The sequence below is a fragment of the Enhydra lutris genome, unplaced genomic scaffold (assembly GCF_002288905.1).
Source record: "Enhydra lutris kenyoni isolate GAN:26980312 unplaced genomic scaffold, ASM228890v2 scaffoldscaffold186, whole genome shotgun sequence".
Taxonomy (NCBI): domain Eukaryota; kingdom Metazoa; phylum Chordata; class Mammalia; order Carnivora; family Mustelidae; genus Enhydra; species Enhydra lutris.
The window spans coordinates 72096-96423 of NW_019154270.1; the positions used below are offsets into that span (position 1 = coordinate 72096).

Sequence of the window (24328 nt, forward strand, 5' to 3'; positions counted from 1 at the left end):
TTTCTCCATTGATAATGAAATTTGTGGTGGGTTTCTTATAGATACCTTAGATAAAATTGAGGTATGTGTCCTCTATCCCTACCCTTTGAAGAGTTTTGACCATGGAGGGATGCTGTACTTGGTTAAATGATTTTTTAGCATCTTTCGAGAGTATCATATGGTTCTTATTCTTTCTTTTATTATTGTATTGTATAATGTTGATTGGTTTGTGGATGTTGAACCAACCTTGCAGCCCTGGAATAAATCCCACTTGATCGTGGTGAATAATCCTTTTAACATACTGTTGGATCCTATTGGCTAGTATTTGGGTGAGAATTTTCTCATCTGTGTTCCTCAAGGCTATTGGTCTGTTAATTCTCTTTTTTGATGGGATCCTTGTCTGGTTTTAGGATCAAGGTGATGCTGGCCTAATCAAGTGAGTTGGGAAGTTTTCCTTCCATTTCTAGTTGTTGGAACAGTTTCAGGAGAATAGGAACTAGTTCTTTAAATGTTTGGTAGAATTCCCTTGTGAAGCTGTCCAGCCCTGGGCTTTTGTTTGTTTGGAAATTTTTGATGACTGTTTCAATCTCCTTACTGGTTATGGGTCTGTTCAGGTTTTTTATTTCTTCTGGGTTCAGTTGTGGTCGTTTATATGTCTCTAGGAATGCATCCATTTCTTCCAGATTGTCAAATTTGTTGGCATAGAGTTGCTCATAGTATGTTCTTATAATAGTTTGTATTTCTTCGTGTTGGCTGTGATCTCTCATCTCTCATTCATGATTTTATTTATTAGGGTCCTTTCTCTTTTCTTTTTGATAAGTCTGTCAAGGGGTTTATCAATCTTATTAATTCTTTCAAAGAACCAGTTCCTAGTTTTGTTGATTTGTTCTTTTTGTTGTTGTTGTTGTTTCCTTGAATTTTTTTCAATTCTTCTTTAATTTCCTTGTTGACCCATTCATTCATTAGAAGGATGCTGTGGAATCTCCACGTATGTGGGAGAATTTCCAGATTTCCAAATTTCCTCTTGTGATTGAGGTCTAGCTGCAGACCATTGTAGTCTGAAAATATGCAGGGAATTATCCCAATCTTCTGATACCAGTTGAGACCTGATTCATGACCTAGGATGTGGTCTATTCTCGAGAATGTTCTATGTGCACTAGAGAAGAATGTGTATTCTGTTGGTTTGGAATGGAATGTTCTGAATATATCTGTGATGTCCATCTGGTCCACTGTGTCATTTAAGGCCTTTACATCTTCAAATGCTTTAGTCATTACCAGAGAGCTCAGATTTTGTATGTTTCATTACCTAGACTTGGTAGATGATATAGGTCTTGGAATTTATCCCTTTCTCTCAATTATTGGATTTGCTGGCATAATTGTGTATAGGGGTCTTTTAGATTACTTTTTTCCCTTTCTATCAGTTGTCATATTTTCCCTCTCATAATATCAGTTGTATGCATTTCTCTTTGATTTATCCAGGTAATGCCTCCTCCAGTTTGTTGATGTTTTCAAAACTGACGTTTGAGTTATACTGATTTTTCCTATTGGATTGTGTGTATTTCTTTCCTTTCGACAATCATATGTATTATTTCATTTTATCTGATAACTTTGGATTTCATTTCTTCTTTTTTTAGTTCCATATTGTGTCAACTTAGGTTGATTTATTTAGGTCCTTTTAATTTTTAGTAATATACACATTTATCCTATATTCTTTCCCCAGAAAATATTTGGCATCATCCCATACGTTTCTTTATTTTCCTTTGTTCAAGGTACATTCTGATTTTCCATTTCATTTTTGTTTTGATGCATTGCTTGTTCAGGAATGTGTTGTGAATTCCACCTATTAGTATTTGGATGAGTTTTCCTTTCGTAAGTGATTTCATTATGTTTTCATACCATTGTGGTCATACGTATACAACATAGGATTTGAATGTTCTTATAATCATTACGGTTGGATGTGTACACCAGCACAGGATCTGTGATAGACAATGTTAGGTCTTCCCTTGGGAAGAACTTCTCTTATGGTCCTCAGAGACACAATCTTATGCATGTTTCCTCTAAGCTCAGATGGTCTAGAGTGCCCATGACGCCGGTTATTCCTTATCACCTTTCCATCTGGATGATCAGTCCTGTGCTGAAAGTGGATATTGAAGTCCCCATAATTATTTGATTGTGGTCCTATCTCCCTTCAATTCTGTTAATATACTTCAAATATTTAGATACACCTATGTTGGTGGTCTATATATTGGCAATTCTTCCAAGTTTCTGATGTTCTGATGCTCCATCAAGACAAAGGACATTACACTTATCTTTCGTCTCATTGAGGCTTAACATTTCTCATTTTGATATAGGCACACCATTTCTGTTCCCTATTTCTTGTCAATTGCATAACCTATCTCTTCCCATTCTTTCACTTGCAAGCTATGTGTATCCTTAAAGTCCAAGAAATACTCCTATGAGCAACATAATGTCAAGTTTGTTGTGTTTTTGTTCTTTTCTTTTTGAACTTTTTGACCCTTTTTATTTTCATCCATTTTTTCACTCTCTTTGTACTGGTAGGAGAATTTAGTCCTGAATACTTTAATTAATTATTGATAGGTAAGAAGTTAACTTTTTCATTTTGGTTGCTTTCTGACTTGGATTCTCTGTGCTTTTCCTCTTTATGGTATTTTCTTTCGGGTTTGCTTCCTTTAGTGCTATTCCTCACTTCCTCCTCATGTTTTGTGTGTCTCATCTTTATGTGTGTGTGTGTGTGTGTGTGTGTGTGTGTGTGTGTGTGTGTGTGTGAAAGAGAGAGACAGAGAAAGAGAGAGAGTGTGTGTGAGTGTGTGTGTTTCACATAACGCTTATAATGAAATTTCAAGAGATATGAAGCTGCTCTTTCTTGATAACAGTTTAACTTCAAAGACATTGTAAACTCATGTTATATCCCTTTCAACCACATTTCCTGCAATGAATGTCAGATTAAATCCTTTCATAAACACATATTCTCACTAACTTGCTTTTTTTTTTTTTAAAGATTTTATTTATTTGACAGACAGAGATCACAAGTAGGCAGAGAGGCAGGCAGAGAGAGAGGAGGAGGAAACAGGCTCCTTGCTGAGCAGAGAGCCCAATGTGGAGCTCCATCCCAGGACCCTGGGATCATGACCTGAGCCAAAGGCAGAGGCTTTAACCCACTGAGCCACCCAGGCACCTCACTAACTTGCTTTTTAACAAACACAGAATTTTGTGTGCTCCGGATAGAGTCTTATTGTTTGTCCCTTTTTATTGCTTTTCACAAGCTTATTTACTTCAATGAATGAGTGAAATCATTCAAATGAGTGAAATAGGCTATTTGTCTTTCAGTGACTGATAGATGTGATGTAGCCTTATGCTCTCTCTCTGCCACATGTGGCAAGGGGAAGTAATTCATTCTTACATATGGCTGGGTAAGAGTCTGAGGGGCATTTGGAGGACAGTGACATGGTAGTAGTGTATGGGAACTACAGGCTTGCCTTCAGCCACAAACACAACTGGAAGATTAGCACTTCAATGGCAACATGGCAGAAATTGTCTTAAAGCCTACAATTCAAACTCCAAAGCAAAAGAGCAAAGACGTTGCAGAGATTATGGGAGAAGTGTGGACACATGGCTTAGGGGAGAAGTGGGCTGTTGTTGCTTCAAAGGACAGGTAGCCATGGCCAAAGACAAAGGAATAGGAGAAAGGAGCACATTGAGAACCCACAAGTTGAATGTCTCCCCATAGCTGTTGGCTGTGAAAAGGAGAGGGACTGAATGGCAGGAGTTCTTGCAACCAAAGGGTCTTAAGGCCCAGAGATTTCAGGTCAGCAGGCTTGGCAGACATAAACTCCAGAGAACACTGTGTTTCACCTGGAGAGTACACCAGCAAGCATCCAGGTGCAGACAGCCTGGAAAAATGATCTGAGACAATACCTGGAGACACAGTGGGAAGATGATTGGTTCTTACAGTGCATCTGTGATAGGCAGTGTTCATGGAGATGTCTCAATGGGGACTAAAGAAACTTTGGGCTAACCTAACACCAGCATAAAGACCGAGTTACTGGCCAAAGACACGGCAGTGAGGACTTTAGCTGCCTAACCTGCAAACACAAAGTCCCAACACTGGAACACTGGTTGGGCTGCCTTACTCAACCCAACTTGCTTAGTCCCAGGAGAATAGACCCTCCAGGAGGGGACTAGAATAAAGCCCTACCCATATCCTCTCTTCTGACCGTAGCATTCTGCAGTCCTTAGTTCTGTTGAGTTGGTTGAAAGTCTCCTTTCAGAGGCACAGCAGAGCCTACCAAGCGATACCTCACCATATTCTGTCCAGACAGCAAACACTCCAAAGGGCAGGCAAGGAGAGCCTCTGCAGATGACTGGCCTAATGGATGAGGTCAGCCACAACACAACAGTAGAGGGCATGCAACAAACATCCGGGACTCCCTCAGTGGCCAGCCCTTGGGCATTCCATGAACTCTTCTTCCTAAAGACATTACTCTCAGTGTAGAAAATAGAAAGGGCTTTTTGAATACGGGGAAGAAGACAGAGAGCTAGATCAAATGCAAAGATGGAAGAATCAATTTATGACAAGGAAAAAGAACAATAGGTGATCATGGCCAGGCAATTGAATGGAAACATACATGTAACATGCCTGATGGAGGTTTTAATGCAGCAGCCAGGATACTCACTGTACATTGGAAAAAAATAGAAGACGTCAGGGAGTCTCGTACCAAAGAGATAAAAGGGATTTAAAAAACCACATAAATAAAGAGTCCCTGATGAAAAGATTGGTAACAGACTGGATGCAATATAGAATAAGCTGGCAGAGCCAGAGGATCAAATTTGTTACCTGGAAGACAAATACTGGAAAATAAGGAAGGAAAGCAAAAGAGAGAAGGAAGATTGATGGAACATAAGAATGGACTTAGGGAAATCATTGACTCCAACAAATGTAAAAAGGTGCCTATTGTAGGAGTTCTAGAAGAGAGAGAGCATAAAGAGGGTCAAAAATATCTTTGAGAAATCAGAGCTGAAAACGTCTTCATCTGGGGGCAGAAACAGATCCAGATTCAGAGGCACAAGGACTCCAATCACAGTCAAGAGAAGCAGAGCAACACAAGACATAGTTTCTTTCACCGTGAAAAAGCTAGCTATGGAGAAAATCTTTTTTACCAAATGTGCTTGGGAGAATAGTGTGTCTAGAGGCAAGTCACTGATTTCAAGGTGACAAGGCATGCCAGCTTTAGAAGCAGTCGGATAGAGCAAGCAACACCAGCCCGAGCCAAAATTCGTATCCTCTGCATTTCTGAACAATGACAGAGCAGTGTTTCTTGTCTACAACAATGAGGTATTAAGAAGACAAAAATTGGTTACCTGGGTGTCTCCATCAGCTCAGTGGCTGCCTTCAGCTCAGCTCATGATCCCAGGGTCATTGGATCATCTCCTGTTTCAGGTTCCCTACTTAGATGTAAGTCTGCTTCTCCCTCTCCAGCTCCCCCTGATTGTGATCTCTCTGTCTCTCTCTATCAAATAAATGAATGCACATTGTTTGGGTAAAAGAAAACAATTTAAAAGGATTTACTGGGACCAGAGGATGGCTTATTTAATTTTGACATATGTCACAATGGAATGTAGCCAGGTAAGAACACCGCCCACCATCCTAAAATGCCAGACCATGGCTCTGAGCTCCCTTGTTCCTTCTCATCTTCTTCATCTTTCTGCATTTCATCACCAACCTGTAGCATCCACTGTCTATCCTGCTGCAATGGCCCTTTGTTCTCACATTTTTTATCCTCTCCTGGCTCCATTAGAACATGCCCATCAACTGCAACAGGCACTGTTTAGTTATCTCATGAAAACATTTGGGGAACAGAAATGAGAGGGTTATGTGCTGCAACATCTCCATTCAGTTCCACAGAGTGAAGATGCACCGTCCTGTGGGAAGGCTCATGGTTCTTAGTGGAATCCTCTTCAATGCGTCCTTTTTTAGATACACGTTGTCTTCCTGAAACGGGCATGAAATCCTTTCAGATGGCGTCACATGGGCAAAGGGTCTCTTCCAACATGCTCTGCATTTTCTTCTGTGGGCTGCATACATGTGGGTCCATCCTAGGCTTAAGGTTCTAGGGTGTAGAGTCTGCCTTTTGCGCTTGGTCAGCTTTGAAGATTGGGAGGCCTTTTTGGCATGATTTCTGAGGAAGCTAGAGGAACAAGTATCTTCGCTGTTTAAGACACCAGACATGTCTTTGGCATGGTTGCAGGTATTCACTGAGCTTTCCTTGAGTGCCCCTTTTCCTGGTCAGAAGCGCCTTGATTGGGTGGGAGGACCATGCATATGTGCAGGGTTTGATGTTCCTCACTTTACACTGGGTTGTAGTCCTACCTCTTTCCTGACCTGTGGTCATGAGATGGAATTGTGGATTCTTGCCCTTCTCAGGAGTCCAGAGGGCTGGAGGTGACAGTCACGACTGAAGACTACAAATTCGGCCATGGAGAAAGTGACACCAACTCGCCTCCCAAACTGCCTTGGTGAAATACCCAGGCAGCTCTAGCCGTTTGGGAGGGCTTATGATCCTCTTGGCTGACTCATGACTACTCCAGCCATGTGTAGAGATTAGGTGTGCTTTGCTGAGGAGTGATTGCTATCACCTCAAACGTCTGTGACATCAGAGAAGCAAGCTTCAGTGAAGCAATAGTCCTTCTCCATGACCTTTGAATCCTACTTTAGGAAGAAAACCCCAGGACGGGTAGAAAGAGAGCCCAGTTAGCCTGATCATGAACTCGGCTTGTCTTCTGTGTTTATTACCCAGTTCCCATTTCTGCACAAAGGGTAAAGACAATGATGTTCAGTATGCCAGCCTTTTGGTGAACAATTCTCCTGAGAGAGCAACGTGTTTCTATTTGCTCTGCAATTTCTAAAGATCTCAATAGAAGCCTCAGTGAGGCTTCTTTGGGATCATTAGCTCTCTGTGATGTTTGTCATCATATGTGTAAGAGGTTCCTTTTTTAGCTTCTTTCCCTATTGGTCTATGAGGAATAAGGGAAGAAAAGTCCCTTTTCAAGGGAAAAATGCTAGGGCATGGATGCATTGTGCTGTCTGTGTCCTCTCTCTTAGTGTTCTGAAATACCAGTCATAAGGGATTAGGCCTCTGTCTACCTGATTTTACTTTAAACACTTTTGCAAATGCTTCAAAGACAGTGACATTCTGCATTATAGCTAACCCTTAAGGAAGAGCACTGGACAGCACTCTTTGTCATACTTAAACTCTACATGTCGTGGTAATGGGTATAGCCATGTTGACCAACTCTCTTTATTCAGAGGAAAGTGAATGCCCTGTGTCAATGGCCTGTAATGCCCACTTGAGAAGTACTGTAGAAGGAGCAGAGATTCCCTTCCAAATGCTAGTGGATAAAGAAGCTGTAGTCCATATAGGCAATAGAGTATTCCTCAATCATCAGGGAGGATGACCCTCCAATCCTTCCATTGACATGAATGACACAGGACTGGGTTATGCTAGATGAAGAAGGCAAGCATACAAAGACAAATATCAAATGGCTTCACTCATACGTGACACATGGGGAATACCATGGACATTAGTAGAAGGAAGGGAAAACTGAAGGGGAAGAAGTCAAAGAGGGACACAAACAAGGAGAGACTCAGGACTCTGGGAACCAAGCTGAGGGTTACAGAAATGAAAGACATGCAGAGAATGAGGGAACTGGTTAATGTTTATCAAGGAAGTGAGTCATATATTATGATGAGCACTGGGTGGTATATGCAACTAAAGAATCAGTGAACACTCTGTCAAAAACATATGATAGATGATATGCTGGCTTCCTGAACATAACAAAAAAAATTTAAAAAAAAGAAAAAAAGAAAGAAAACAGGCCCATTAACAAGTAGATGAAGAAAGAAAAAGAAAATAATTATATTTTTATTATTTTTGCTTATTAAAGTGGTATATAATTTTTTTTCCTATAGTGTCCTTATCTGCATTGGGTCTTTGGGCCTTGTAAAATAGTCCTCCCTCCACCTCCATTTCTGGATTAGGGTAGAAGAACTGACATTGTCTTCATTAAAAGTATAGAAGAGTTGACCAGGAAAATGATTGGGGCCTGGCTTTTTTTTGTGTTGCGAGGTGCTTGATTATTGCTTCAAATGCTTTAGTCATTAGCAGAGAGCTCAGATTTTGTGTTTCATTACCTAGTCTTGGTAGTTGATATGTGTATTGGACTTTATCCTTTTCTCTCGGTTATTGGATTTGCTGGCATGATTGTGTATAAGGGTCTTTTAGGTTATTTTTCCCCGTTTCTATCAGTTGTCATGTTGTCTCTCTCATAATTTCAAATGTATGCTTTTCTCCTTGATTTATCCAGGTAATGGCTCTTCCAGTTTGTTAAAGTTTTCAAAGTTCACGTGTGAGATCTAATGATTTTTCCCTTTGGATTGTTTGTATTTCTTTTTTCGACAATCATATTCATTATTTCATTTTAACTGGTAACTTTGGATTTTGTTTCTTCTTTTTCTAGTTCCATATTTTGTCAACTTAGGTTGCTTTATATAGGTCTCTTTAATTTTTGGTAATATATGCATTTATCCCTATATTTTTTCCCCAGAAAATATGTTGGCATCCTCCCATAAGTTTCTTTATTTTCCTTTGTTCAAGGTACTTTATGGTTTTCCTTTTGATTTTTTCTTTAATGTATTGCTTGTTCAGTTGTGTGTTGTGTTTTCTACCTATTTCCTTTCCCTTATGAAAGGAAAACTCGATTTCTTTCTGTTTTCATTGTGGTCATAAGTATACAACATAGGATTTGAAATCTCTTATATTAATTATGGCTGGATTTGGACTCCAGCACAGGATCTATGGTAGACAATGTTAGTTCTTCCCTTGGAAAGAACTTCTATTATGGTCCTCAGAGACACAATCTTATGCATGTTTCCCCTAAGCTCAGCTGGTCTAGAGTGCACATGACTTCTGTTATTCCTTACCATCTTTCCACCTGGATGATCTGTCCTGTGCTCACAGTGGATATCATGGTCCCCAGAAATATTTGATTGTGATCCCTATCTCCCTCAATTCTGTTAGTATGCTTCAAATATTTAGATACACTAATGTTGGTTGTGTACGTATTGGCAATTCTTCCAAGTTTTTAATGTTTTGAAGGTCAATCGAAACTAAGGATCTTTGGGACTCCTGGGTGGCTTAGTGCATTAAATCCTCAGCCTTAAGCTCGGGTCATGATGCCAGGGTTATGGGATCGAATTCCACATCGGGTTCTCATCTCAACAGGGAAGTGCAAGAATCTACATTCAGATCTTTCCCATGAAATATCAGGAAAGAGTCAGAACTAAAACCCAGTCAAAACTGAGCAACTCCAAGCCCTGCACATGTGCATGGTTCTCCCACACAATCAGGCACTTCCAACCAGGAAAAGGGCCACCCGAGGAAAGCTCACAGTGGACAACCACAACCATGCCAAAGACATGTCTGCCATCTTAAACAGAAAGGACACTCATTCCTCTAGCATCTTCAGAAATCATGCCAAAAACGGTTCCCAATCTTCAAAGCTAACCAAGAACCAAAGGCAGAATCTACACCCTAGAACCTTAGGCCCAGGATGGACTCATCTGTTATTTGCCCACATGAGCAAAGGTGGATCATGTTAGAAGAGACAAGTTGCCCAATTGAAGCCAATTCTAAGGCTTTGGCGCCACTTTCATGAAGGCAACATATATCTCCCAAAAAATGTATTGAAGAGGATTCGACTGTCTAAGATCCCTGAGAATTCCCACAAGGTGGTGCAGCTTCACTCTGTGGAGCTGAATGGATATGTTGCAGCACAAACCTGCCTTAACACTCTCATTTCCATTGCCCAAGAGTTTTCATGCAAAAACCTAACAGTGCCTGTTGTGCATGAATGGAATGTTCTAATGGAGCCAGGAAAGGATGAAAATGTGAGAACAGAGGGCTATTGCAGCGGGACAGACAGCAGATGCTGGAGGTTGGTGAGGAGATGCAGAAAGCTGAAGAAGAGGAGAACAAACAAGGGAACTCAGAGCCAAAGTCTGGCATTTGAGGTTGGTGGGAGGTGCTCTGTACATGGCTGCATTCCATAAGGAAACATGTTGAAATTAAAAAAAAAAAAACAAATTCTGGCCCCAGTAAATCCTTGTAAACTATTTTTTTTCAAACAATGTGCATGAATGTATTTGAAAAAAAAAATCAAGAAGGTCAAAACTGGGGCGGGGGGGGGGTGGTGGCCGGCTGGACGCTGGTGAGGGAGAAGCAGACTTGCCGCTGAGTAGGGAACCTGAGACGGGAGACAAGCCAATGACCCTGGGAACATGAGCTGAGCTGAAGGCAGACCCTGAACTAAAAGAGACCCCCAGGTACCCAATCTCTGTCTTCTTAAAACATCATTGATTTATTCAAGAACGAATGCTCTGTCATTGTTCAGAAATGCAGGGGATTTTGGCTTGGGCTGGTGTTGCTTGCTCTATCCAGCCTGCTTCTAGAGCTAGCATAGCTTGTTGCATTGAAGTTAGTGACTTAGCTATAGACACACTATTCTCCTAAACATATTTGGGTAAAGAGAATTCCTCTGTTGCTAGATTTTGCAGGGTGAATGACACTGTCTTTTGTCGCTCTACTTCTGTTGATGGTGATGGGAGTCCTCTGTGCCTCTGAATCTGGATCTCTTTTTCTGTCCCCAGATGAGAAACGTTTTCAGCTCTGATTCCTCAAAGAAATGCTCAGCCCTCTTTTTTTCTCTTTCGTCTATGACTCCTAAAATATGCAGCTATTGCATTTGATAGAGACAATGATTTCCCTATGTCCATTATCATGTTCCATCATTCTTCCTACTCTGTTTTGCTTCGCTTCATTATTTTCCAGTATTTGTCTTCCAGGTAACTTATATGATCCTCTAGTGCTGACACCATACTATACCTTGGATCCAGTCTGCAACACATCTTTTCATAAGTGACTCATTATTTTTTTCACATTTATATCTGTGGTCCGAGACTCCCTGATGTCTTCTATGTGTTTCTGAAGTACAATGAGTGTCTTAGCTTCTGCTTTAAATTCTCCATTGGGCATGTTACATGTATATGTTTCACTTCGATCGCCTGGCCATGATGATTTCTTGTTCTTTATCGTCGGCATAAATTGATTCTTCCATCTTTGCATTTGATCTATGTCTCTGTCTTCTTCTCTGTACTCGAAAAGCCCATTCTGTTTTTTACCCTGAGGGAAATTTCTTTCTGAAGAAGAGATCATGGAGTGCCCAAGTGCTGGCCCTTGAGGGAGTCTCGGTGTCTTTCGTGCCCTCAGCTGTTGTGTTATGCCTGTCTACTGTCCTTTAGGTCAGTCATCTGCAGAGGATCTCCTTGCCTGCCGTTTGGCGTGTTTGGTGTCTGGAATGAATATAGTGAGGTGTAGCTTGGTGGGCTCTGTTGTACCTGTGAAAGGAGACTTTCAGCCAACTATACAGAACTAAGGCCTACAGAATGTTATGGTCAGGGTAGAAGATGTGGGCAGGGATTTATTCTATTCCCCTATGGGAGGGTCTGTTCTCCTGTGACTGGGCATGTGGGACCGAGGAAGGTAGTCCCACCAGTTTTCTAGGGTTGGGACTTCGTGTTTGCTGGTTAGGCTTTTAATGTCCTCACCATCCTGCCTTTGGCCAGTAGCTCGGTCTTTATGCTGGTGATAGGAGAGCCCAGAGTTTCTTTTGCCCCCATCGAGGCATCTCCACAAACATTGCCTCTCACGGATGCATGGCAAGAACCAATAATCTTCCCACTGTGTCTCCACGTATTGTGTCTCATCATGGTTTCCAGGCTGTCTGAACCTGGTTGCTTGCTGATGTCCTCTCCAGGAGGAACACAGTGTCTCTGGAGTCTATGTCTGCCAAGCCTGCTGATTTGAAATCTCCAGGCCTCAAAACCCTTCTTTGTAAGAACTCGTGCCATTCAGACCCTCTGCTTTTCACAGCCAATGGCTTTGGGAAACATCCTCATTTGTGTTCCCAGTGTGCTCCTCTCTCCTGTGCCTTTGTCTTTGGCCTGCGCTCACTGCTCACTGAAGCATCAACCGTCCACTTCTCCCCTAAGACATGTCTCCAAACTTCTCCCACAGTATCTGTAACTTCTTCTCTCTTTCACTATAGAGTTTGATTTATAGGCTTCAGGTCAATTTATGCCATTTTTAGATTGATGTGGTAATCATCCGGTTGTGCTTATGGCTAAAGACCAGCCTGGAGTTCAGAGACATTCCTACAATCTCACTGTCCTCCAAATGCACTGTAGACACTTACCCAGACATAAGCAAGAAGGAATTCTTGCCACTTGCCCCTTGTGGTAGAAAGGTAGAGAGCGCTGGGGGTGCCTGGGTGGCTCAGTGGGTTAATGCCTCTGCCTTCGGCTCAGGTCGTGGTCTCAGGGTCCTGGTATCGAGCCCCACATCAGACTCTCTGATCAGTGGGGAGCCTGCTTCTTCCTCTCTCCTTGCCTGACTCTCTGACTACTTGAAATCTCTGTCTATCAAACAAATAAATAACATCTTAAAAAAAAAAGAAACAACAACTGTTCATAAGGATGTGGAGAAAAAGGAATGGTCATACACTGTTAGTATAAATGTAAACTGGTGCAGCCACTGTGGAAAACAGTTTGGGGTTTCCTCAGAAAGCTAAAAAGGGAACTACCCTATAATCTAGCAATTGCAGTAGTGGGTATTTACCCAAAGAATACAAAAATACTAATTCACAGGGATACCTGCACCCTGATGTTTATCACAAAATTATCTACAATAGTCATGTTATAGAAACAGCCCAAAAGTCATCAAATGGTAAATGCATAGATAGAAGATATGATATATGTATACAATGGAATATTACTTGGCAATAAAAAAGAAATGAAATCTTGCCATTTGCAATGGCATGCATAGAACTACAGAGTGTTAGGCTAATTGAGTAAGTCAGAGAAAGACAAATACCATATGATTTCACACATATGTGGAATGTAGCAGATGAACAAAGTGGGTAAAGAAACAGAGAGGGGGGGGGACCATGAAACAGACTCTTAACTCTAGAGAACAAACTGATGGTTATCAGTGGTGATGTGGGGGGGGGATGATGGTTAAAATATGTGATGGGGATAAAGGAGTGCACTTGTCATTAACAGTGGGTATCATGTGGAAGTGCTGAATTACTCACTATATTGTGCTCTTGAAACTAATACCACACTATATGTTATAATTAACTTGAATTTAAGTAAAAGCTTCAAAACAAAGATTTATTCATTTTAGACAGGGGAGGGGCAGAGGAGAAACATTTTTAAGCTTTTATTTGAGTGAGAGAGAACACACAAGTGGGGGAGTGACAGTGTGGGGTTAGGGAGAGAAGCAGACTCCCCACGGAGCACAGAGCCTGATACAGAACTCCATCCCAGGACCCTGAGATCATGACCTGAGCTGCTGGCAAACACTTAACCGATTGAGCCACCCAGGTACCCCAAAGCACTGGCTCAGTTGTTTTTGAGGTCTTATAAAATGGTCCTGGTGTGCCTGACATAGCTGAATTAACTTCAACAAGAGCTCTCAGCACACTCCCTGTTTCCAGAAAATGCATTCTGCCAAATGAACTCAGCAAGTATGTAATACCTGGTCTGGTGGAAAGTTCTGCAAAAGCTGGAAAACATTGTTGGAGTACTGAGTGTGCCAGTGGTGGTAAGCCCAGGTCACACAGTGAGCCCAGGTCTGTGGCAGCTGTAGCACCAAGCTACGCTGCATGGTCTCCAGCATTTCCAGTGGTTGGGTGCCTGCCAGGCAGAGTATCCATTCCACAAACTTGGAGGCTCTGACAGGAATCACAGCAAAAACGGGCAAGATTACACAGAGGCCCCAGGAGTGGGCTTAACTGCATGGAGAGCTAGTCCCGACTCTCCAGTGGGATGAGGCCCATACATTCATAGTTGATTCAGAACATGTGGCTGGTGCTGAGCCATACAGTGGTTACAATATGCTCAGCTTGGATGTCTGCAGAGAAGTGAGAGAACATTTGGACAGGATTACTCACGTGAGATACTGGTTGACAATTTCTGCTGGGTGCTTAAAGAGACCTTCAAATTCATCCCGAGCCCACTGCAGAGAAAGCAAAGAGATTACATGGTGCTGAGAGACAAAATGGACTTCTATAGGCACTAGAAATACCATCCACTGGGATGCCTGGGTGGCTCAGTCAGTTCTGCATTTGCCTTCGGCTCAGGTCATGATTCCTAGGTCCTGGGATCAAGTCCCATACCAGGTTCTCTGCTCAGTGGGGATATTGTTTCTCCCTCTGCCTGCTCTCCCTCCCTCTGCCTGCTCTCTCTCTGACAAATAAGTAAATAAAAAATATATATATTTAAAAAAAAAGTCCATCAGTGAATGAAGCAATTAGGAACAACATGGTTACCACAAGATAAGAAATGAAGAAAGCCTCTCAAACTTCCAAGTCCTACCATCCCAAATTGAAAACCAATGACCTTGATCTGGGCAGTGCCCTCTGCAAATTATAAGGTCAGGAAACAGCCCCTGGTGAAATGATCTGGAACCTAGAGATCCAGGTTCAAAGGCCAGCTCAGCCACAGTGCTGTGGAGAACAAGGTAATGCCTTTATCTATGTATCCTTATTCTGAAAACGTATTCTGAAAATGAAATCTCTATAACTCATGGGTTGATATGTTGAAATCACCATATATGTAGGTATGCAAACCTTAGTTAAAACAGTGTCAAGTACTCATTAAATGATAAATACTTTACAAAGCCTTGAGAGAAGTACTTTTCTCCTCCCATTTTACACATAAGGAATCTGAGATGTGAAGAGGTTAAGTCCAAGAGTCACATACTGAATTTATTTTAAGAGTTGTTTTACAGTCTTTCCACATGTGCGGCACAGCAATAGAGTAATTATCTAATAAAGGTTACAGGTATGGACACACACACACACACACACACACACACACACACGTATAGGTCTGTAAACATACACATTTGTGTATGTGTACATATTCATACACATTTGTGTATGTGTACATATTCATACACACAGGGTTGAGATGGAGACACAGGCACACTGTAGTGAATGTATCAGTTTAAATACATCCATTTGGTAACTGCTGGGTTGGAAGCAAGTAGGTCAAACTGTGTTCTGTTTCTCCTTATTTTCTTCCTACTCCCATACTCTGAAATATGGTCTTTAAGGACTGCATTAAGAGTCATTTTCATAATACAGTGGTTATCCTTGAGTTCAGAAAACACTGGAATTTGAGTTAGGTTCTGGGTATTGGTTGAATAGGTATGTTTACTTTGTTCATTTAGACAATACACACACTGTTGTGTATGCATGTTATACACACAGAATTATCCTGACATGCCAATTCTTAAACATATTTGGTGCAAGAGGTAGGGAAATCCAAATATGGGCTAAATATTAGAAGTAATTAAATAACTAGCAGAGATAACACTAAGAAATTAATTTTTAGCAAGAATATAATCTTCTGTTCGTATAAGCTCACACCTTCCTTTCTCAAATACAAGTTACATAAAATACATAACATATTATATGAATATCCCTCTCTGTGTATACAAACTAAACATTTTTAAGTTAGAATCATTTAGTAAAGCTTAGACTACAGGGTGTAAAATGAGAGAAAAATATTTGAAGAAAAGGTATATGTTACACTGACACATCACCTGAAAGACAAGTCCGGTGGCTGAGAGTCTGTTAGGTGCCTATCTCTTCCACCTCTCCCTCCCTCCAAAAGTGATCACCTGTAGTGTGTGTTCGATGGCATTGGGGAAGTTCTTCAGTGTGAAGATGGGGATGGACTTCTCAGGAGGGTCCTGGCTGGAGCTGTAGGACTCTGTCAGGAAGGGGATAACCACCTGCACATTGCCCTTGGTGCCCAGCATGCCTGACTCTAGCAGTGGTTTATGGTAGGACACACAATGGCTTTCTATGTACATACCTGTGGGAAGATGACAGGGGGTGATAACATTAGAATAGGACAGGAGGACAGATACATCCCCCAAAAGACATGTATTACTCTGCCCTTGTCCTCACCCCCGCCCCCAAACTCATGAGCATCCATATTGTCCAGGGCATTTGCAATACCATCAAGGTTCTGGAAGAAGCTCTCATTATTTCTGTGTCAGGGCCAACACGATTCTGATGGCTCATTACCTGGATGTACAGATTTATCTGGTGCACAGCTGCAGCAGCTGTGTCAGATTTCAATTTCTGGGTAGGGATGGAGGAGGAGCTGTCACCCATATGTTTGCCCAATAAACCTTTACAGAGTTGTTCTAACTACTGATTTATCTGATGGTGGGCAAGATCTACACTCTTAGTTCAGTAGGCTCCCTGGTTTAGCAGTAGTCTATGAGAAATGTCACACGGCTGAGGCTGTGACAAGGGGGAGCAGAAAAGGAACAAAAAAACCAAGTAGGAGACAATGGATCACATATCAGCAACATTTATTGCTTTTTGACTTAACAGCATCCAAAATTGGGATGCCATTACCCAAATCAAGCCAAGGTCTTTGCACAAATACAAACAGTATCCCCTGAAAGCCCAAGTCAGTCAGGTCACACTCTTCTTTTGCTCAAAAGGCTCCACTAGCTCCTACTTTCACTTAGGGTATGAGTTGGCCCATAGTACTTCTACAACCTCATCTCCTACCATGGTCCCTTGCTGTTTCTTACCTCTCTGTTTCTTACCTCTCTGTTTCTTACACAATGAGTGATATTTCAACATCAGAATTTTGCTCAGGCTGTTATCTTTACCCAATAAACTTCCCAATTTACCTTCTCATTCTCCTCTATCATCCAATTCTTGAGAAAATGCCACCCTTCCACTGAGGACTTCCTTTACCACAGTGCAAACCACTCTCCATGGCACTTCCCTCTCATCCTTGTTTTTCATGCTTCATTGTACTTTGCACCTTCTTAACATACATGGCTATTGTAAATAGCTGTTTATAGCAACCATCCTCAAATATAAGGATCTTATAAGGAGCATCTGCTACGTGGGGCTACAGCTACCAATATTTCCTGTATTAGAAATTTAAACTACATCAAAAACTAATGACGTACTGTATGGTGACTAACATAATTTCAAAAAAATTAAAATGGTAACATTTTATTATTATTACTTGATTTGAAAATGGAATGATTCCATTATGTAGTATAAATATTAATATGAAAAAGGTTTTCCAACACAAAAACGTCAGTCATAAAATTCAAATTATATGCACATTTTTGCAAATGCTTTAAGCTATGTAATCTCTTAGGAGGCAGCTGGATTCTCTTCTCTACCACATTTCAATCTGTTAAACGTACACAGAAGTAGTACTCAATTTCACACAATATTTTAATGGCATTTTCAGGTAACTGTTGATATTAAAAAAAAAAACAGCAAAACCTGAGAAATAAGTGTTTTAAAGTGTAGTTGCAAGGTGAAAACTTTGATCAATACCAATATCTACTGGTTTGTTTGCATTTTGAATGGATCCTTAGGTACTTCTCTCTTTTGTACCATTCTGCATTTCATCATTTGGGGAAAACAACAACAACAACAACAAAAACAATGTGGCTGATTTAGGGAAGTCTTCCTAAAGTAGCATGGAAATTTTCACCTGACAAAGTAAGAGTAAAGGCAAATGATGTCTTGGTAGTCTTGAAACAATTATGACCTTGAGGACTTGATGAAAAGTGTTGTGGACCTTCAGACTTTTCTCACGAGACAAGGGCAGAAAGCTCTTCTTTGTATGCTATGTACTCCAAATATATAGGGCAGTGCAGAGTAGCAGGAGGACAAAATGAAACAAAAGATTCTGAGTAGGCAGAAATAACACAGAAGACTTCTCATATTGATCCTTCTACATACTTGGTTTACACAGTTCTACATTAGAAGCTCCCGAAGATTGAGGGAGAAAAAAAAAGTGGGGGTAGGTATAAAATGATGAATGAAATGAAAAGACATGCTAAGTATTCAAATACCTGCTGAAAGAATGAATGGTAGAAAAAAGAGAGAAGGGAAAAGCAGAAAGAAAGATAGAGGCAAAAAGACCTGAGCTATTAAGATTAAGGACAAGAAAAATAGGAGAAAAGAGAGAGAAGCAGCTCATCCAGTTACCAGGTATACCTACTCACTGTAACATCCCAGGGTCGGAACAAAAACTGTTGATTGATATTGGACCTCTCAATGGTGTCCATGTCTGTAACAGTGATTGCCCCTTTCTCCCCACAGCCTAGACCAATCATCGCAAGATTCTTGAGGAGTTCACAGCCAATGGCCCCTGCACCCACCTGAGAGGTTGCCAAGAAGAGAGACACGAAGTGTGAAAGCGAAGAAAAGAAACCTGTTAGTCCTCATTTCCCCTGAAGAGACTAAGTGTGGGTAAGGGGGTCTAGTATTACACATTCAAATCCTAGAGCCATAAACACCTACTGTTATCTAAGAAAGGAGGCCCCAGATGGGGGAATAAAGGCACATTGTCAAGCTTTCCTGTGTATGGAGAAAAGGAGGAGATGGGGGCAAAAAACCCAATTACCCTCCATCATGAGGCAGGAGACTCTAGAAGAGATTGGCCAGAGGCAAGTAAATACGATGTAGCTGGTGCCCCATGGGTTCACTCACTCAGAAATAATTTTGCTTGCTCAGCTTCTCTTGCATGTCTGAGCCAAATACAGCCACCTGCCCATTATAACGGTTCTGGCACTGTGTCACGTGAAGGGAGGAGGATCAGAGGCAACCTCCCTTGCAGAGACCCAAAATAATACCTTCCCCTTGGGGCCCCCTCACATACTGGGTGACATCTGTCCTCTGTGAGGGCCTGTCTGTCCTCAGGGAGACACTCAAGTCCATCAAATTACAGCCACTGCATAATAGGCATAAACTTCCCAGAGCAAGCCTGGGAAGGATGGTAAGAAATGGGAGGTCATCAGTGCTTAATAGGAATCTGACCCAGAACAGCCAGTGATGGAATCAGGAGGGCACCTGGCCTGTCCTCAGCTCTGCCCTTCTTTAACCACACTGACCTTCATAACTTCCTGGGCAGCCAAGCACCCAGTAAAGACATTTATGGGTGCCAGATCCCCAGCAGCCACATATGCGAGTTTTCTAATGAGGTCCTCATCCAGGGGTTCCTGCTGCACCACTGGCAGGGCTCGGGCATTCATGGCCTGGGCTAAGGCCACCAGTGCTTCTGCATCCTCCTGGAAAGGCAAAGAGAACCAAGAGAGGACCAGTCAGGCCAATAGTGGGAATGAGACAGGGAGACAGTAGATGGGAGAGCAGGTAAGGCTTTGGGCCAAAGACGCCGGCTGGCTTACCCACTCATCTACCTCATTGTGTGGCCGAGGAGACCAGCCGTGCTGAGCACAGAAGTGGTGCAGGGCCTGGAAGCCAATGTGCAGCTGCCCAGAGTGAGAAAACTTGGCAAAATCCATTGTCACAAAGTCTGGCTCTGACAGTGAGGCTAGCAAGGATTTCTGTGGAGAGTGGGATATCAGCACCAGAGATGTGAAAATCCTAGAGCTGTAGGACCCTATAGCCCACCTCCACACATACTTACAAAGCTGATCTTCTTAGGTACTTTAACCTGACTGACAATGCCTCCCCGGGTGTACTCAGAGAAGCTAGAAGTGTCACAGATACTAAAGGCATAGGGACCTAAGGGAGGAAAAGAATTGAGTGTCTGTTACTTCATCCATCAATCCTCCTGCCCCACCAGACAATCAATAGCACCATCAAAACAAGAAAGAAAAATCCATCTTGACCCCATTCTACACTAAAACAAACTATTCAAAATACAACACAGAGGGGGTGCCTGGGTGGCTCACTGGGTTAAAGCCTCTGCCTTTGGCTCAGGTCATGATCCCAGGGTCCTGGGATCCAGCCCTGTATTGGGCTTTCTGCTCAGCAGGGAGCCTGCTTCCTCCTCTCTCTCTGCCTGCCTCTCTGCCTACTTGTGAGCTCTATCTGTCAAATAAATAAATAAAATATTTAAAAAAATACAACACAGAGGGAAAACAAACAAACACAAAATAAGTCAAGTAGTTTAATATGCATCTAATTGGAGTTCTGGGAAGTCCCAGAGGACAAGAAGGGAAGGGAGGGACTAGGAGGGAAGGGAACAGGAGGGAAGAAGAAAGAATAACATTTTGAAAAAAATTATGGCCACTAATTTTCCAAACCTGATACAACTCTATACCCACAAATAATTTATTTCAATAAACCCAAACAAAAGAATGTGGAGAAAAGTACACTAAGGTACATTGTCGTGGTCACATGCATTGTTTATAGTCAGTGGTAGAGAAAACAAGCACATTACATACATAAGGAACAAGGAAAACAATGAAAACATACTTCTGGTGGAAAATAATGGAAGCAAGAAAATACAGCAACTCTTTTAAATAGAAAAGAAAAAAAAAACCTGACAAATCAGAATTCTAAAGTCCACAAAATGTCTTTCAAAAACATAGGCAAAATAAAATTTAAGTGACTAGAAACTAAAAGAATTGACACCAGCAAATCCCATGAGTACAACAAATGGTAAAGGGCATCCCTTAGGTAGAAAGAAAAGTTTACTAGATGTAAATCCGGATCGACAGGAAAAAAAAAAAAAAAATGGATTAAAAAATACTTTCTTATATCTTTCAAGTTTCTCTTTAAAAAAAAAAAGATTTATATTTATTTATTTGACAGAGAAAGAGATCAAAAGTAGGCAGAGAGAGAGGGGGAAGCAGGCTCCCTACTCAACAGAGAGCCCAATGGGGGCTCAATCTCAGGACTCTGAGATCATGACCTGAGCCAAAGGCAGAGGCTTAACCCTCTGAGCAGGCACCCCTCCAGGATTTTTAAAACAACAGCTTTTAAATCCAAGCTAACATATTGAGAAGTTAATGAGAGACATAAAATATACATGGGGAACCAGAAACTGGGAGTATTCTGTTGTAAGGCTGTTTTTTTTAAATACATGAAGTGATAAAGTGTTACTTAGAGACTATACACTAAATATACACGAAGTTCTGTATTATAAATTCTAACACAAACAAACAAAAAGAGATACAGTGAAGAACTAAGCAGGAAATAAAATCAAATGCTAGTGGCATAAATGTCTGCCTATATAGTTCAGTTCACATCTATTTGGTAAGGTCCCATGGACACATCTCTCCTAAGTCTCAGCTCAGATTTCAAAAGGCCTTTGGTCTTCTTGGCCTTTGGTCTAATTCATGTAACAGTTATGTGTCACATTTTGGCCTCTGGATCAGCCCACAGCACTCCCTTTGGCCACAGCCTTGACATACCCAAGACTTTGATCTCTGTGGGGTAGGTGTCATTGAGTTCATTCAGGCCCTGGACTTCTGTGAAGGAGACAAAGTCACCGCTCTCAAAATCTATGCCGGGCCTCATCCAGGCAGGTGACAACACCTGGGCTATCCTAGTGGAAAGAAAGTAAACCTCAGGGGTAGACTCAGGGTACCATGAGGAGACAGGGAGAATTACTGCTGCCCACCTGCCTGCCAGAACCCTAGGGGTTGATCTCCTTACCTTTGTAACCATAGATACCATAGCACTGAGAGGCTGCTCCCCACTGGAATCTGTAAGGATCATTTCCTCTCCAAAGCCACAGAACAACTGCTTGTAGGAGACAACAGGACTGGAGCCTAAAACCCATGCATCCAGGTACTGTATGTGTCCTTCAAGATGCAGTGAGTAACTGCTAAGCAGACTTAGCCCCTTACTGCTGGCAATCAGATGGCACTCATGACAAATAGGGAAAGCTAAATATACAGAATCAAAACCTAGGCTTGGTTTGGATGGGAGTAACACGAGTTCAGTGGGAGCAAACGATCTTGCCTAGGACTGAAAGGTGCGTGGGAGAAAGTGAGAGGCAGGCACTCACCCAAACAGGCCATGTGTGTCCGCCATGACCAGCTTGATTCCATGGCTATGGCAGAACTCACCCACCTGCAGCTGGTCCTCCAAGGGAGTGTTGGTGAGGACCACCACCTATACAGAGAAGGAGGCTCATATGCAAGGCTTGGCAGTGGGGTGCAGGAGAGTTAAGAAAATAAAGGAGAAATGCAGACTGGGGTGGGTGAAGTGTCACAAAGTCCAACACTGGTCAGGTGTCAGAATTTAAACTCTGTTGGCTCAGTTTTCTTCTATTTATAAAATATCTATCTGTGTCAGGCTGTCCTGCTGCACCACTGGCAGGGCTCGGGCATTCAGTGACAGCAAGCTCACTGAAGAGAAACAGGAATCCCCAGACTCAGATAAGAAAGGTAATGCGGTCCTGAAAAGACTAACAAACTCTTTTATTTGACAAACACCAAACCCTGCCTTCCTACCACCCACCAGTATTAGGGGAGACAAAAAAAATGAATCATACTCTGTTGCCAAATTCTGAGTTTATGCCCCCATATTCCACCCTCACTTACTTCAGTTAAAAAATAATTAAAATACCTGATCATATATGGTCTATGGGGATTTGTGTCTGCTGTTCCCTAGTCGTATACCAGGAATTCCACTATGCCTCTCCTCTGGGAAACCCTACACAAGTATATCAGTACCCACAGTCCCCTCTTCCCAGTCTAGCTGTTTAACAAACACATATTTGGAACTTCCATTGTGCCAACTGCTCTTCTAAGTATTTAACCATCACAGAAACTTGGAAGTCATTATTGCTATTATTCCCATTCTACAGATACAAAAATAAAGACAGATAAACTAAATTAGTTTTTCACTGCCAGGCAACTGAAAGAGCGAGATACCCACCCACCAAGGTAGTTTGGCTTCAGAGTTGAGTGTTCACAAACACTGCATCACAGTATTTGGCCATTCCTTCCCTTCTAAAAAGCTGTGAGATCCCCCAGGACAGAGTCCAGGATCTAATTCCTGCCTACATCCCTGAGATCCCCCCCAATGAAACCTAAACACTGGGATAGTCTATTTAGTAAATCCTCAATGGACCAAGCAGAAACAGAGTCCGAGGAAATTAGGCAAGAAGCACGATGCAGCAAGGTACCTGGAAGCCACTAAGGAATTCCTCAGTGAGGGCTCCAGTATAGGTGGTGACTGGCACATAGCTGTTGAGTTCAGTAAGGCAGGGCTGTGATACCTCAGCCCAGTTTTTACCAATGTCCTCCTCCCGCATGTAGAACTACAACAAGGTATAGGAAGAGAAGTAAATGCAAAGCTCAAGGGGGCGGTGGTATCTTGGCAAAGGTAAAAGGAGCCAGGAAGAGGTAGGTACCTGGGACAAGAGGTCAGTCCATTGGGCAGTGCCCTGGTCATGCAGGGTGACAGCTTTGACCCCACCAAGGATGATATTCTTGGCAATTTCCACCCCTAGGCCCCGGAGACCTGATACCAGTACACTGGATGTCTGGAGACACTTCATTGCCTTATGGCCAAGCACATACCTGCCAAGTCGGGGGAGAGTCAGGGTCAGGACTTGACCCACTCAACACCATCTTTTCTGTGTCCCTTCCCACTCCACATACCCATACTCCGCCAGACTTACAGCTGTCGGGAGGAAAGACGCTCATCTATGCCTCTCTCTTTTTTTGGCATTCCCTAGGAATGAAGAGGGGGAAAAAATGTTCCAGGGCTTAGCAAGAAAGGAGCTTAAATAGTTAGCAAACTGCACTCTCTTACCAACCACCCTGCACCCCACCTATGAGTCTTTAAGGCGAAGATACTCATGTTGGTTGGTCCCGAGGGCACTTAAAACATTACTTGACAGGCAGAAGAGCAGTCAGAACTTGGTTTGGGATCAGGCCCAGGCACATAGCATTTCTTGGAAAGTGGCAAGCTGGACATCTGAAAGAAAAGGGCTAGAGGTGAGCCCTCTGTGGTGGGTAGCCTTTCTTGTTGGTGGCAAGTTTGGAGGAGGGAAGGCCTGAAGTACTAGCAGCCCTTTTTAAAGAAGAGAAAGATAAAGAAGACCTGCTGTGTGCTGGGGCTGCTGTGAGGAAGTGAAAAGATGAGGCTAAGCTCAGATGCAGGTGCAAGGTGCTTGGTAAGAGAGCGCCAGTTTTAACTGTTTAAGCTTCTTCATTCCTGCTAACCCCCAGAATGCCTCCCTCACTCCCTATTCCAAGGGAATGAAGAAAGAATGGAAGAAGAAAGAAATAAAGAAATAAAGATAGAAATAAATAAGAAATAAAGATAGAAATAAATAAGAAAGAAAGAAAGGAATAAAGAAAGAAAAAGAAAGAAAGAAAGAAAGAAAGAAAGAAAGAAAGAAAGAAAGAAAGAAAGAAAGAAAGAAAGAAAGAAAGAAAGA

The 24328-nt window shown here is 42.1% G+C and overlaps 1 pseudogene; it reads right to left on the bottom strand.

The window, feature by feature from the left end:
- The window catches only part of LOC111140141, an 85307-nt pseudogene extending 61445 nt beyond the window's left edge, over positions 1 to 23862 (bottom strand).
- Between the last annotated feature and the right edge of the window lie 466 nt (positions 23863 to 24328).